The following is a 13,309-nucleotide window of genomic DNA, read 5'->3' as shown; positions in this document are numbered from 1 at the left end:
AGAAAAATTCTGCAGCTTATGTCTGAACGCAGGTTAACATGCCCACTTCCCAATTTACCCAGTGGCTTTTCAGGATTTTATGTGATGCAATTCAGATTTGATGAGATTGTCTTCCAATTCCACAGCCTATGTGTCTGAAATTCCTGACATGGTGAATATTTAGAAACTGCAGTACCCACAGTAGCTAGAACTCTTCCTATTTCTTTCCCAACCACCACTCATTTATTTTTCTTCATGCATTATTATCTTTAGTAGTTAAATGTCACTGGATGCAATGATCACTCTCCATCTTCTTACTTTTCAGTTATGAGAGTTAAAACCACTCATGTCTGGGAATCGACAGTAGCAGAATAAAGGGGCAAAGCCTCCTGGGACTTACCTCCATAGAATTCTGTTAAGGAAAGATGGAAAGAAAGTTATAGTTTCAATGTTTGCTGCTGTTATTCCCACAAGCTAGTTTTATCAAACCCAACAAAACCAAATCTAGACCAATGGCTTATGTAAATAAGGCTTCACTAATTAAGACTCGTTCAAGATTCTCATTATACTAGAGTCCTTGATCCTAAACTAATCTATCATGAACATTGCTGAATCCTTGAAATCTTTGCCTTAGAAACACCAGCCGAGAAAAAAAATCTCTTGCCTGGGACTCCAGGGGGTTCACTTTCTTGGCCTAAATTAACAAGGTCAGTGAATGAGGTAGATGGCTTGTATTATTCCAGAAAGATAAAATTTTGTTAGTATTGCTTTTAAATAGGAACACATTTAATTTACTTTATTGAGCTCAGCATGTGGTTTTCATTCTTTCTAAATTTTAATGAATCTCCTGTTCTCTTATTTAGACATCTGATTAAATCTTCACACAAAGTATCAATGAACACAATATAAACATGCAACATATAAAAATTCTCAAAGCTAGTGCTCTAGCACTTGAGCCACAGCACCTTTTCTTGCTTTTTCTGTGTATGTGGTACCAAGGAATTGAACCCAGGGCTTTGTGAATTCAAGGAAAGCACTCTACCACTAGGCCACATTTCTGACCCTAGAACAATAAAATTTTATGTTAGAAAACACAGATAAGCTGGGCGTGGTGGCTCATGTCTGTAATCATAGCTATTCAGGAGGCTAAGATCTAAGGGATCAAGGTTCAAAGCCAGCCCCTGGCACAAAAGAACCTGAGACTCTTATCGCCAATTAACCTCTAGAAAATGGGAAGTGGGCTTGGTTCCAGGATAGGGTGGTAGCCTTGAGCTGAAGAGTTCAGGGACAAGTTCAAGCCCAGGCCAAGTTCAAGTCCCATGACCCTCAAAAAAAAAAAAAAAGAAAAAGAGAACACAGATAAGGGGCTGAGAGGTTGGCCTAGTGATAGAATGCTTGCCTAGCATACATGAAGACCAAGGTTCAATTGCTTGGTACCACATACACAAAAAAAGCCAGAAGTGGTACTGTAGCTCAAGTGACAGAGCGCTAGGCTTGATAATGGCCAAGGACAGTGCTCAGGCCCTGAGTTCAAGCCACAGGACTAGCAAAAAAAAAAACACGGTTAAGTTAGACTCATAGATGTTTATTCTTCAAAAAGGCTGAATATTTCTCATCAATCCTGAAAATCATATTTTCTCTGAAAAACATCAGTAATACAGCAATAAGTTTTCTATAAGAATCACTTGTAGTTTCCTTTTCAACTTTTACTACATTTTAATGTATTATGTTATTTGTCAGTCGTGGGGCTTGAACTCAGGGCCTAAGATTGTTCCTGAGCTCTTTTTACTCAAAGTTAGCCACTTTTCCATTTTGAGCCTTAGCGCCACTTGTTTTTTCCAGTGATTATTTGGAGATAAGGGTCTCATAGGCTTTCTTTCCTGCCTGTGTTGCTTTTGAACCATGATCCTCACTTCTCAGCCTCCTGCGTGGCTAAGACTAGAGGTGTAAGTCACCCAGCTATTTTTAATTATATTTTTAAATTATCTTTAAGTGCAAAGAAGTTACCAGTCAACAAATCAACTTAGTACATTTTGATAATGCCACCCCTTCCGTCTTAAGCTTTTGTGTTAGAAACCAAGATATGTTCCATACAAAACTTACAGACAGATATCATATAAAACCTTAAGATTTCTAGCACTAGTAGATCACACCTATAATCCCAATTATTCAGGAAGCTGAGATCTAAGGATTGCAGTTCAAAGCTAACCTGAGCAGGAACGTCCATGACTTTTATTTCCAACTAACCAGCAAAAGGCTGGAAGTAGACTCTGGAGTTTGGCCTAGTAGTAGAGTACTTGTATAGGATGCACGAAGACCCAGGTTTGGTTCCTCAGTACCACATACATAGAAAAGCTGAAAGTGATACTGTGGCTCTAGTAGTAGAGTGCTAGCCTTGAGGAAAATGCCCAAGGACAGTGCTCAAGCCCTGAGTCTGAGTTCAAGCTCCAAGACTGGCAAAAAAAAAATGCAAATTGCTGGAAATAGAAGTGATAGCTTAAATGGTAGGTCACCAGCCTTCATCAACAAAGCTAAAGGACAGCACCCATGAAGTGAGTTCAAGCCCCAATACCTTCACAAACACACACACACACACACACACACACACACACACATGCACACTTCTTTGCTTCTTTTCAAATTATAATATCTGCCATTCAAATGAGTTATTCATCTCTTTTATGGTTTGTTTTTCTAGTTTATTATTATTATTTGTTGGTATCTACCCTGGGCCCAACATTGTAAAAGTCCCCTTCCCTCAAGAGCAATGTACTGGAATAGATATTCATATAGATACCTTTACTATAAACATACTTTTTCCTCCTTACAAAGAAATATAGTTAAACACGAGGAAGAAAGTATGAAAATACATTTCTACTTACTATTTAAACTAAGATCAAAGTTTCTTGCTTCAAAGTTAGAATTTTGTAAAGGTTTCATTTAATATAGGCTTGTTTTATCATGTTTCCTTTTTTTAAAAAAAAAAGGCTTGTAAATGGTCACTTACATAAACATTCTAGAAAAGTTGCAATTTGTTCCAGACTAGAAATAAATACTGACTTCACATCTCTTCCTTCTCATGAACCATCATGTTCAGGCAGCCCCATTAAAAAATATGGAGAACTGATGCTTTTTTGTATTTGTTGGAAATGATTTTCAAATAAATTCAGTAATCATATCCTGAAATCTACTCACACAAGGCCTATATTATGAATATTACTGAAGTGAAAGTGATTTCTAAGAATATTTAATAATGTGCTATTTTTCCCATCAATGATGTCATTTATGTTTGACCAACTTCCAGAGTTGATATTAATAGTCGAGATCTGCCCTCAACTAAAAGCTAATAAAAAAAATGAGAAGGTCATTCAGACTTAAGCCGAATTTACGAAGAGATGATGAGTTTTTTCCCCAGTGTATGATGACCTTGTTCCTTGATTTTTTTCAGGACAGCTTCTATAACAAACAGTTTAACTTTCCATCCCAGTTAAAACTACTCAAAATACTTTAGTTTTAGGTCAAAAGTTGTGGTCCAACTTTCCCTCTGTTGCAATGCCTGTGGAATAGTATCCACTACACAGATTAAAATTCTGCATCGAGTTTGGTGATGAATTTATTTGAAGTGAAGAGTCCCAGTAATGCTGAGAAATATTTCATCCCTTCTTTGAAAGGGAGAGTAGAGAAGACATGTATGCATGCTGGTTAAATGTAAAATACAGGAAGAACTAGAAACATAAAGTATCTGCCAACCACTGGAGGCTCACACCTATAATTCTAGCTACTTATGAGGCTGAGCCCCAAAGATTATAGTTTGAAGCCAAGCTGTATGAAAAAAATCTATGACACTCTTAGTTCTAATTAACCAACTCAAAGCCAGCATGGAGCTGTGTCTCAGAGCACAAACTGTGATTGGAAAAGCCAAACTAAAGCTCAAATGCCCCCATACTAGCAGTAAATCAATCAATCAATAAATAACAGACAGACAGGTAGACAGAGGTCATAAAGTATCAGAAATAAAATGCACAGAAAAATAGTACTAGAACATACAATGAAGATAAGAGAAGGTGTAGTTAAGATTTAAAAGTAAAGATATTTGTCACCAAACAATTTGCCTGAATCCCTGCATACAATGGGCTATCACTTCACACTATGGGTTAGTTATCATTTATCTTCATAATTGTCTCACCAATTATGCATATTAACACCTATTCAAAGGATAACATTTACTAGCTGTTCTTCTTTCCCTAAATATAGACAAGAATTTATTTTCCCCACCCCCAGAAATTACTCCAATTCAGTCTTGGCTTTCGAGATAATGCTAAGGCCAAATTCCACACATTAAATCTGTCTTTGTACATCAGCATACAAATCTCTGTGGGCCATCAGTTGTAGGGCCTCTTTGGAATTAAGGTTTGGAATTGTTCAGAACATCTTAGTAATCCAGTTCCTGTCATTTGAGCTGGAGCCGAATCTCGAATTCCTAGTCTCATTTTTCAAACTATACTCTAAAATCAAGAGACAACAGGCGTTGCCACCTTATCAGTGCGTGTAATCGAAGTGCATGTTTAAACAGAATTTCCTGAGATGCATCACCAAGGACTTGAGGGGTTATAAAATTCCCACTGGCAAAGAGTCAGTGTGGGAGAAGTAGATGAGAATCTACCTTGAGGCAGAGGTTGGCTCTCAGAATGTCCCCTCTGGCCAGAGACATTCCATGACCAGGCAGTGAACTCCCATTGCAGGCATACTGGTGTGAAAAGATTGTGCAGCTCCCAGCTATGAAACACCCTGAAGGATCTGACTTCACATTTGTGCTCTCCTTGAGTAGAACCCGGGGAACACCACACTGCAAACAAAGTGAAAATACTTCCCCCTGGCGAAGTGATCATAATGGAGAGAAAAAGAAAGTTAGGAAACTAATAAAGTAACTGACTGGGACCAAACTAATGGACAAAACACCTCAAACCACCGCTGGTGTGAATCCACTCCACCTCTATATTCCACACAAACATGGCTGCAGGCTGATTAAGGGCAGGGAGGACTCTCGATCTGAGATGAAGGCAAAGGCTATGCAAGTGAGAAAGGGGTATATATGTTATCCTCTGAAGTGCACAGTCTAGCTTGCAGTGTGATGTTGGCATGAGCCACTTTGAGAACCCTCAAAAGAAGAAATTCCTGAAAGCAGGAGGAGGAGGATGGTAATGAAAGAAATGGAAGGATTTTATTTGCCAAAGAAAAGGTTTTCTGCAACTTGGAACTTCCTTCAGGTGAAACTCTTTTGCCAAAAACATGTTCATGCCAAGATCTTTACAAAAGAAGTCTGTAAGGGAAATAAAAACACCTGTCATGATAATGGGTGAAACCTTTTGCACACACTCACACCCACACACACACACACACACACGATCTCTTTCTGTTCTCTGTAGAGTAGAAAGTGATCAGTTCAGGCTGCCATGATTGAATAATCCATTTCTTCCAAACCGCCCCTCCTTCTAGAGCTGAAGACAGGCCTGACACCTCAATCGTGATGTCAATAAATTCTGGAGTCCTGAAGCCTTTTAAGAGCACAGAGATAGGTTTTCTACTTGTCTGGACTAATTTGGAAGGCTGACTACAGCACTCTGCAGCCTGGTCGTGCCTCCCACTTCCCATCTTTCTGAAGTGTCCCCCTGAGGGATGGCCACATAGCTAAGGCCACGGTGTCCTGGTGCAGTCTACACAATAAACTAGCAAAAATTCTCTGAGGAAACTCTGAAAGTAAGCAAGATCAAACTCTTCCTAACCCTATTTCATCCCTCATGGCTGAAGTAGGATGGTAACAGGGCCTGGGCAGGGTCCCTTGTGAAGACGCATGTTCCCTTCCCCTCCTTTTTATCATTGCCAGAAAATTCACACCAACTGGTGGTACTGCTTTAGCCCAGTGGAATATCACTTGCAAGGCCCTTAACATTAACATAAAACCAGCTTTGTGCAAGTCTAGAAGGAAGCTCACCCATGGTGAACATGGATTAGGTCATCCACGTTATCCACTTGACGTCAGATTTCCTCATGTTTAAAAGATGCTTTGGGGTTGCATTCCTACAAACACAGTTTAGGTAAGCTTTTATTGGATAAAAGACTTCCCCAACCCCATCAGTCAGAGTGATTCATTTGAAGCAACAAAGAAACTTGTAGAAAATGTATTAAAAGGATGTTTTTAACCTCTCCCTCAAACTGGTGTTGGAATGCCACCCCTCACTGGTCTGATTTTAGGAAGGAAAGGACTTGGAAGATTGCACCAGGAGCAGGCGGCATCAGTAAGACCGCTCTGTCCCTTTCTGTCACCTGAGGATGCCATGTTGAGAATGGTGGTCTGGTGCTCAGGAGATGTGTTCACCAGTCTGATCACTCAGGCTTCTGTAGGATCCCATGCTGCCTGATTCCAGGACTGTGACAAGTAACTATTCTCTTGTAAGGTATTCAGTGCATGGCATTTTTAAATTAATTATCTCACTTGATCTTTGTGGGGTTTTTTTTGTTGTTGTTTTTAAACCAGCTCTGGAAAGGTTTGTTAAGAAAGATTGTGCACTGTTTACTTTTCTCCAGTTTGCTCTGGCATGCTCCTAATAATATCAGAATCACCTGGATCAACGCCAGCCAGCATGCACTCTACGTAGTATTTCCCACACACTGTGCCCACTTCAATATTATTGCCACTGCGGTGATGGACACCAGTTTGGGCCAACATAGCATAGAACTCTATTTCAGACTTTCTCAAGGCTGGGCAATTGTTGGCGAGAATGACCAATTTCCCTTTGCCCTGTCTGATGTCTTCAGAGTTTGCTTGTCTCCAGCACATACTTTCCATTTTCATAACAAGCTGGAGTCCAGAGTGGATCAACTCCAGAGACCTTTCCGTCTTCTTGGCCACCACCATCTTCCTGCCTTAGGTGCGGGAGGATTCCCAACTAAAAGCAGCTGACAAGATGGCCCGGTGGAGAGAAAGGCTCTCACTTGATCTTGTCACGCACCAAACACATGGATTCTATCATAAGCTTTAGTTCATGGATGGATAGGGTGAAATGTTAGAAAGACGACTTACCGATCCATGACCACAAAACTAGCATAGAGTGTAGCTGTGATTAGAAATGATAGCACGCTTTGGTCTTTGGAAAGAGAAGTGTGCATGGATCACTCAAATGAACATGGTTAGTGAACAATGGACAAGCAATTCTATCTCGGAGAAGACAGATGGAGAGAGGCGAGGAGCAGGCAATTAGGGGGAAAGCCTTGAAGAATAAGCAAAACCACTCGGGAATTTCAAACCAACATCTGGCCTCTGGTCCTTTTTCTGTCATTAATAAGTTGTAATGAACAGTGGATGAGACAGTGGATCCCCCCAGAAATATGCTATTTAATGGGTGCAGAGTCAAAGAGCACCCTTCGGTAACAAATAGTTTTTTCTCACACATTCTTTTCTCTCTTTTCTTCCCCTCTTTCTTTCTCTCTTTGTCTCTCTTGTGCCAGTACTAGAATTTGAACTCAGGGCCTGGCACTGTCCCACAGCTTTCTTCTTCTCTAAAAACTAGCACTCTATTACTTGTACCACAGCTCCACATCGGGGTTTCTCGTGGTTAACTGAGGAGTTTTATACACTTTCCTGCCCAGGCTGGCTTCTAACCTTGATGTTCAGATCACAGCCTTCCTGAGAAGGTAGAGCCACTGGTTCCAGGCTCCATTTTGCTTTGAAGGTTATTTTTTCATATATTTTTATTGTAATTAATAGAAAGGTTACATTATATTCACCGGATAGAAGGTGCATTACTTCACAAACATTGATACCCTTTCTCATGACGTGGTCCCCATTTCCCTCCCACCCTCCCCCCACTTATCTTGATTTCCCCCCTTCTCTATCCAATTTCAAATAACCAATTAAGCACATATAGTTTGGCCTAGTGGTAGAGTGCCTGCCTAGCATGCACGAAGACCCTGGTTCAATTCCTTGGCACCACATACATAGAAAAAAGCTGGAAGTGGTGCTGAGGCTCAAGTGGTAGAGCTCTAGCCTTGAGAAAGTCCAAGGACAGTGCTCAGGCCCTGAGCTCAAGCCCAGGACTGGCAAAAAAAAAAATATATATATATATATATATCAGATAACAAGGTGAAATATTGTTACAATATAAGATAACCAAGGGATAGCAAAAGAGATGAGAGATAACACAGTACATTAAGGAAAACAATCAATCATTATATGGCTTTTGTTTCCTTATCCTGGAGGTCCTTACATTTTAGTGTCATACTATTTGGCCTAATGTCTCTAGATTTTGTTCTATTGTAAATCTTTGCTAGGAGAGCCCAAGGTTTCTACTGATTACAACAAATGAGGGAGACTATTGGGCCTATCTATGTTCCTTTGAGTCTGGCTTACTTCACTTAATATGATTTTTTCTAAGTCTTTCCATTTCTGTACAAATGGGGCGATGTTGTTCTTTCTGACAGCAGCATAGAATTCCATTGTGTACAAATACCACATCTTGTTGATCCGCTCATCAACTGAGGGACATCTGGGTTGGTTCCATATCTTTGCTATGGTAAATAGTGCTGCAATGAACATTGTTGTGCTAGTGGATTTAGTATGCCTCGTTTCTGGACAAGTGGGTAAATGCCAAGTAGTGGACTTTTGCTGGGTCTTAGGGGAGTTCTATGTTTAGTCTTTTGAGGCACTGCCATACTGCTTTCCATAGTGTTGAATAAGTTTCCACTCCCACCAACAGTGTAGTAGTGATCCCTCCTGGCCACATCCCCTCCAGCATCTGTTGTTATTAGTTTTCTTGATCCTGAGCATTCTAACTGGAGTGAGGTGGAATCTTAGAGTTGTTTTGATTTGCATTTCTTTTATGACCAGAGATGTTGAGCATTTCTTCATGTGTCTATAGGCCATTTTTGTTTCTTCTTCAGAGAAGACTCTCTTTAAGTCTTTTGCCCACCTTTTAATGGGATGGTTGTTACTTTGGAGATTAGTTTTGGAGTGATTCAATTTTTTGAGCTGTTGATATATTTTAGATATGAGGCCTTTGTCTGTTGTATGGTTAGTGAAGATTTTGAAGGTTATTTTTTCAGATAAGGTTCACCCCAAGCTGGGCCTCAGACCACGATCCTACTAACCATATCCTCTTGCAGAGCCAGAGTGCCAAGAGCTCATGGCCACACCGGTTTATTTCATTGGGAGTTGGTGGCCTGAGCCATTCTCCAGCTCCAGTCACGGTCCTCCCAATTTCCACCTCCTGTGCGGCTTGGATTACAGGTATGAGCCACCAAGCCCATCCCTGCTATAACACATTAACACATAGCAATTTGTTCCTACATATTTGTTTAAAAAATATTCTACTAGGTGAATTTATGTCACACTACTGATTTGTTCACTGATTGATAGATACTTGGAGTGGACCAGAAACAAGAAACACGCGTGCGGGCACTCATTTGGATGCCTGTATGCAGACATTTAGATTCCTCTTGGGTAGAAATGTGTATAATGGCTGTCTCATGATCCCCAAATCTCTACTGAAAAGTGATCACAGGAAGCAAAACATTTCAGAACTATGAAATCAGAGCTTTGAAATTGGGCAGGTTTCTATCCCAAAATTGCATGCTCCTTTCTGACCAGCTACATATTTCTTTTTCTATTTTCAGCTCCCTGTTTGATCATCAGAATCGCCAGTGAAACCTCACAAGGTACACCTCCTTTGTTTATTCCCTAACCATGGCATTAGTCTCCATTTGGTTAATTTCATGTTTTACTTTTCCCCTTCAGGAAACAAGAAAGCCAAACTCGTCACTTCAACTGCTTGTTTCCTGGAAATGATGTCTCTGGATTTTACGCAAAAATGACTTCTTTCAGACCCAGAGCAGAATGTCAGACCTTGGTCACAAACTTCTGCAGCAGTCCTCTGCTCTTTGGATCTGCACCTGTTAAATAGCATATTTCTTGGGGGATCCACTATTTCATTTTCCTTCTGAGTGCCAAACAGGGAAATCCAGGGCCTAGCTGGTGTATACTCTTTTATATCATCACTGATCACATGGATTTAATGAATGGCCATGCAAGTCTCCACCCAGCCTACAATCCATTAAAAGTGCTTGGCCCCTTTCAGGAAAAGCCAGCTGTGGTGAATATGCATATGAGTGCCTTTGTCAATACTGTAACAAAATACATGAAGCTGGGAACTTTGGAAAAAAAGTTCCCAGAAAGGTATTTATTGTGAAGGGTGAAAGTCTGAAGCGGGTCTATCCCATTGGCTTGACCTCTTTGGGGGTCTGCTGATGTCTGAAAAGCGATTCCCACAAGAACCAACTCAGACTCCCACAAAAATCTAATCTGTTCACTAACCGACGGACATGGGAAAGGTTTCCAGAAAGCTTCTGAGACCATGCCTCCGATGACCTGCAGACTTCCCACCCTGAGAAAACCAAGCTTCCCTTGAAGGGCCAGGAACGTTCTTGTTGGAAGAACTCCTGTGTTCTGTGTGCTGGCGGCTGGCACCATCTCTCTTCTAGTAACCCATGGTTCTGAAGGCGCTATCACGGTAAAAGCCACCTGCAGGCCAATGCCTCAAGAAGAGAACAATCGCTTTTCATAACACATGCATATCCTTTTGCTGGCGTTTCTTGCTGCTTGCTGTGTCCATCTCACTTTCCTTCATATTCACATTACAGGGGCAAATCCAGGGTCCCCCTCCAGGAATGGGAAAGGCTTAGGTGCCCTTCCTTTAGGTATCATCTCATGCAATCGCTGTACAAATGTTTTCGTGGCTGACTATCTCTTCCCTACTCTCATGTTCATTTTTAGTGAATAACAAGACATGGGTAGCATTAGAGTAGAGTGTGAAGAACACAGATTCCAAGGCTTGATTCCTGAGTCTGCGTCTTACTATTATGAGATCTAGCTTATTATTGGAGAGCTGAAGTTAATTAATGCATCTAAGGCACTTGGAAGTTTCCTCCTCCTCCTCCTCCACCTCCTCCTCCTCCTCCTCCTCCTCCTCTTCTTCCTCTTCTTTCTTCCTTCCTTTCTTTCTTTCTTTTTCTTTCTTTCTCTCTATGTATATCTTGTTCCCAGTAAGTACATAGCTGAGATATTTGAGGAAGAAATAATAATAAACATAATCTTTACTAATTAAAATGAGAAAATTTTACATTATTTTTTTTCTCTTCTAAAAAAGAGACAAAAGTAAATGGGGCCAGGGGTGTCCTGAACATTATTCAGAATTGCTAAAGATGCCACACTGTCTCAGAGACCAGGAATGAGATTGTTCCAAAATCACCAGGCAATTGGTTTTGCATATTTTAGTTGTATTAGGGAGACAAGAAGTTGAGGCAAAGCCATTTTGATCTAGGCTTTGGGAACACTCTCAAAGAAGCGTGGAAGGCTAGGTGCTGAGGGCTTATGCCCATAATCCTACCATCAGTAGGCTGAGATCTGAGGATTGGGGTGCGAGGCCAGCTGGGCCAGAAAAGTCTCTTATCTCCAATTGTAGAGCACTAGTCTTGAGTGAAATGCTTAGGGGCAGAGCCCAGGACCTGAGTTCAAATCTCAGGACTAGCACAAAAGAAGAAGAAGAAAGAGGAGGAGGAGGAGAAGGAAGAGGGGGAAGGGGAAGAAGAGGGGAGAGGAAGAGGAAGACAAGAACAGTTGGGAAAAGCAGGGTCACACTGTGGAGAGGGTAGGAAGGCAAGATGACTAAAGAAAGGAAGAGAAAATGCAAACATAAATGAGGTCGAGCTCCACAGGAGAGAGACAGTGAAAAACTGGATGGAAGAACCTTAGCAGTGGGGTGAACCCATTATGACACTCATGAGTTTCCTTCTGAAGCCCACTGTTGGCCAGCCTTCCTTTTTGAAGGTGATCAATGTGGCCTCTACCAAAGAAAATAAGCACTTGTCAGCTTGCGGCAAATTGCTCTGCTAACCACACGTTCCTTGCCAAGAGTGGAAAAGGTGACAGTATCCTCTGGGGAATGACAGGTTTTTGCATTGTTCTATTTACTTGAAGTAATCCATTGTTCCACTAATCTTATTGTTCCACTAATCTTTCCACATCCTAAACATGAGGAGAGCAGAGTCTCTCCCACTTGGTACCACTTGTGAGGAAAACACTTAATATATCAGAAATTTCCATCAAGACAGTGGTCAAGACAGCAAAAATCCCAAACAAACTTATTTTATCATGAAGGGTAGGTATAGACAATTAACATTTAAAAGATGCTGTTTTCTAATTTAATACTAAAAAAAATCAAACTTCACATAAAAATCATATGATGTAAAATAAAAACTTCTAGAACCCTAACACACAGAAAAAGTACCATTGAAACTTTAAAAGATTTCAGTTGCATCCTAAATATTGTATGTGTACAGAAAAAAATATATGTATGTAAATTTTATAAAATGAACGACATACTGTATATAAACATTTCTATCCTGCCTTCTCTCTGTAAGAATTAAGATCCTTTCTATTGAAAAAAAACCCCTCAAGAAGTAAATCATCTTATCAATGTCACCCCCTCAACATTCTCACCTAATCCTCCTAACCCACCCCTCCTTTCACTTTGCTTTATTTTGTAGGATATTTATTGATCCTTTTAAAGCAATTGATGCATACAAACATCTTTATCTGTTTCACCGATTCAACTCAACGTCTTTGCCCCTCTCCAATTCACTCCTTCCCTCATTTTCTTTAATTTTGTGACATTGTGACAATGAATTATTGGCTTCCTTCTCCCTGCTTTCCCCCTTTATTAGTCTACTCTTCTTCCTTTGCCTCTCCCCATACAAGTACTTACTTCCTTAATACTTGTTTTGTTGGGCTTTGACTTAGTCTTTCCAAAGAATTATACTATTTAAGCTTCAGTTAATTTATTGTAACTGCTCGCAAACCACCCAGTGTGTTTTCTTACAGATTCATAGTCACCTTTTAGCTCAACAAATGAGGAAAACTCTCATTTTGTATTCACGACATAGTACTAACAAATGCTTTTCCAAGTATCAGAACACTGTATGTTTAGACCATTCTGGGTCATTTGCTTTACAACATTAACTAGTGCAGAACCTTTAAACATCAACTAACTGTACTGTGACTTTACTCCACAGGCTTAGTAAAGGGTTTTCTTGTTAGGAAATCGTGGGAATCCACATTCTAATGAGTTAGTTTCCACATAAACACATTCGCACTGCTTAATGTTGAAAATAACCCTGTGTCTGATGGGCAAAAGCCAAAGATTTTGTCTGGTTTGGAAGCTTTCTGGCTCTGTTTGAAGATACTCCAATAAACAATATTGGGTTTTATAAAGTATGAAAG

The 13,309-nt window shown here is 40.3% G+C and overlaps 1 pseudogene; it reads right to left on the bottom strand.

Moving 5' to 3' along the window:
* Positions 1-6,550: 6,550 nt before the first annotated feature.
* On the bottom strand, positions 6,551-6,895 carry LOC150060085 (large ribosomal subunit protein eL30 pseudogene; annotated as a pseudogene).
* Between the last annotated feature and the right edge of the window lie 6,414 nt (positions 6,896-13,309).

The sequence above is a fragment of the Megascapheus bottae genome, chromosome 8 (genome assembly GCF_031878675.1).
Source record: "Megascapheus bottae isolate mThoBot1 chromosome 8, mThoBot2.hap1, whole genome shotgun sequence".
NCBI lineage: Eukaryota > Metazoa > Chordata > Mammalia > Rodentia > Geomyidae > Megascapheus > Megascapheus bottae.
The sequence above is the reverse complement of the archived record's forward strand: the minus strand, read 5'-3'. Positions and strand labels throughout refer to the sequence as shown.